Source organism: Papilio polytes, unplaced genomic scaffold (genome assembly GCF_000836215.1).
Source record: "Papilio polytes unplaced genomic scaffold, Ppol_1.0 DF822067.1, whole genome shotgun sequence".
Lineage (NCBI taxonomy): Eukaryota > Metazoa > Arthropoda > Insecta > Lepidoptera > Papilionidae > Papilio > Papilio polytes.
The window spans coordinates 3308719-3312786 of NW_013527137.1; positions in this window are offsets into that span (position 1 = coordinate 3308719).

Here is a 4068-nt window from a genome sequence, read left to right on the forward strand (position 1 = left end):
TGTGACGATATTTAATGTACTCCGAACCCGCATGTCTCCGCGGCACATCCGGCGAAATGTTTAGGGGCGTATTTACGTTATAAAATAGGGCGACTAAATATAACTAATAAAGATTGTTAAAAACTTGAAAGGAAGTGTTCACCGGTAGTAAGTAATATTCTATAAATAAATTTCTATTTTAAATTGGGTAACGATATTTTGTGCATTTCAAAATAATGGGTAGGATTATTAAAACGAACGTGGAGAGTTATACACATATTATCTTAAAAGTTATAAAAATATCATTCGATGAAATATTTTATTCTAACAATAATAAAGCTGTCACTACTTACTTAATTGCACCTCACCAAAGCTCTTTTAAACTTGGCGCATTTCCAAATTCGGCTAAGTTATCTATTGCCTCACTTCTAAGTAATTGTACACTTAAAATATTTCACATTATATTGGTAGTTTTATATTTTAAATGTTACACCAATGTTCACCAAAAACACGAAATCTAATATTAATAGTTTTAAATTAGAACATTATTTTCAATAAATATTAGTACTTAATATACATTGTTAAGAAATTATTAAAAAGAAATTTCTACTTCTAACCTTTTTGCTAACATTGTCATTCAATTATATTAAACTTTTCTGTATTAATTATCTTATTATTAATCTATTAGAGTACGTTAAAGACATTAACCTAAATAAACCAGCAGCTTGGCGAACGCAACATCTACTCAAATTACTCAGACAAGAATTAATGCAATTTATGTTTGCCAACAATTTTAATAACCACACTTATAATGTTGTTAAATCGTTTGTACTAGTTTGTTTATCGTACAACCACTTCTAGATTCCACCGAATAACGAATGAGATTTAAAAAACAAAAACAAGGATAAAAACTTAATGAAATGATTTAATTAGTAAATTCTGCCGATGCTTTCGCAAAAAACTGACAATCAATATTTTTAAAAACGAATTAAAAAGTCACATAGACCACTCGTATATGATTAGTAGTACATCGGTACAGGAACAATACAGAAGGGAAAACGTAGCAATAGCGTGCGAGAGTACAACGTTGTTCCTTAAGTTCAGTGATACGAGGTGAAAGTTGGTCGTGATGCATTCACACAACTAAGTTGTACGACACCGGTTTGCATAGACGCAAACAATAAACAATCAAATCCTTGTCACGTATCGCTTCATTAATTCTTCATAAACATTACAAGATTAAAATTGTAATTTATAAACACGTCAAATAAAAACAGGTTTAAACATATACGTTTGTGAACAATCTAAATATTCAATAGGTACAGATATCTTAAAATTTTACGTAAGCAAGGAATAAAATGATGATAAAATCTTACACTATGGACCAGTTATTCGGCGCTATGTGTCATCGTGTTTACAAAACGGCATTGACTTCCAAACATAAGGTTCTTTGAGTTTGTACCTCAGTAAAGGTCATCACAATCCAAGCCTCATTGTGTATCAAACAAATAAACAGTTATAGGAATTAAATAAAACTGTTTTATTATTCTTGGCACGCATTCCAGTGAATTGAACCTAATCTAGAGATAATTAACTTTTTCTTTTGCTGCTTTAACTATTTTAAGCCAAATATCAACTGTGTATCTTTGGCTCTATCATTCATTCACTAAAACGAATGTATCATTTATGAGATACGTGCACGTAAGCAATAAATTAGTATCCATTCAATCATTCATTCGTTGATTTATTCATTCACACGGACGCTTAGTCCCTTTTATAATCCGATAACGCATACATAAAAGCAAAAACGGGTTCAGACGTGGTGTCGAGGACATTGGATACAAACATTATACCACTCATAGAAATTCATGACAATACGTCATGGTAACAAATGAATATGCTATGAGTCGACTTTAAAATAATTTAATTGTTCTGGTTACCAATGCAAAAGTATTTAGTTAAAGAAACATAAATAATTTTCGTATCAACTTATACCGCTCTACTTCGATCATATAATATGCTATATGTTAACTAAGACTTGTAATATCGCAGTTGATAGTCGTCTTGGGTTTTAGTCGGCAAATCCGCCATAACCACCCTTGGCCCCGCAAGCGTGGTATGCGTAAGGCATTTCCCCATTTAAAAAAGGCTTGCAATATGTTTTGTCCAAGTGTTAAAACAGTAAAACCCACGGTTAGGAAATATCCGGGTGTAAAAATTACTAATAAAAGAACTGCCAGTAGTGTGACTTAATTCGTTCGCAATGATAATACAGCACAGTATTGCCCTTTACAATGTTTACAGTAGTTTGTGTGGGTATTGTTAGACTAAGGCGTCGGCCATCGAATGCCAATGTCAACTGATTTGCAAACCAGTCCTGTCGGTACTGTTATGTGGTGAACGCTTCGCCAGACCGTGTGACCTACATCGTACATCATACGATAGCTATTTAAACAATGCCCTTAAAGGTAACCTTATAAATATACAAGTATTAACTACTTAATTATACTCGTAGTCTTGGATCCTATGAAAACTATGGTATAAACAAAGAATCTATTCACAATGCTGTAAGTAAAGAATTGTTTTTTCTGATGTGTGAGATTTACAATATAAAAGATTTACTCATGTCTTTAATTTCTTATTTTTATATTTATATTATTTTACATGATTTATTATTTAAAAAAAATAAAGAAATAAAACATGTTATATAAAAAAAATAGAAGTCCACCGGCTGCGGAATCCGATGACTCAAGCAATATTAAAGATATTTTTATTGTAAAAAATTATAAAGGATGCCATCAATTACCTATTTTTTAATGTTGTAAATATCTAATAATTATTTTGGTCACTACATGTTTAGCTACTTAAAGCTGTTGAAGATAAAAAAGCAAAATTCTTTACAAATAATAATTTAGGTTAAAAGTACTCATAAAGATTGAGCCAACGATTGCACTACGTTTCTTAATATTCAAATATACATTGCACATTTAATTACATCCTCAAAGAACTTAAATATCACATTTTGCAAACTTAATTTGAAAGTAATTAATTTGAAATGCAAATATACTACGTAATTTTCGAAACTAGTACAGTTGTTATTAGACCATAAAAGGCATGAGCATGAAACTCAGCTACTATTTTTAAAGTGTCTAAATAATAGAAAGAAGGCCTTGTTTTACTTTTAATTTATTCGTCCTTGTGGGAGCGTATATTGACGCCCACTAACAACTATAGATAAATAATATTACGCTTTCACTCACGTTTTCGTTGGAGAAACTGTTGTAATGCTTTGCTCAGATATACCCAAGCAGACTAAGAATGAGCACATGGTTGTATAATCTCATAGACAATATATGCCAATCGTGAACTCGCTCGTAAATCAATCACAAATTGCCTGATAAAAATAATTACTTGTAGTTCAAAAATCAGTAGCCCGCTTTTGTTATTATTGGACATTAATTTTTGTTGTAGATATAGAACTATACACTCTTTCTTTCTGTTTGTCTACTCCCTTGTCCGTTATAGGTAGAGGTCACGTATTAGATGGATGAGCACATTCGTCACTTTGAAGTAAAACTGGTACATCAAATGTGCAAATTACTCAAACCTAAACAAGATTTACAAATCTGATACTTTTCCGAAGAAAAAACAAACAAGCATCGCAGCCAGACGAAACGTTTGTAAATAAGATAGTTTACGAAGTCTGATAGAAGTCGGTGTTGAGAAAATAACTCGCATCGTTTGAACATTCCCGGAGACTAATTGCTCGCAATAACTTCAGCCTTTGGGGCATGATGTTCGGAAACGGTAACCGGTAACGAAATATCGATCTTTGAGCTTACAAAACTTATGTTACTCAAATAACAAACGGACTAAATTTTTGACTGAGATCACAATTTTCTTAATAATAACAATCTTTTGATTCCGACCTTTACAATGTTGTTATTATTATAATATAAGTTAAATATAAGTAATAGTTATAATTATAAGTCCGAGATTTGGGAAACCCGCGTCGACATAATTGGATTTTGATCGCTTTCATTCAAAGCAAAGCAGCCTCAAATCGTATCATGGACGATAAATCTTCGA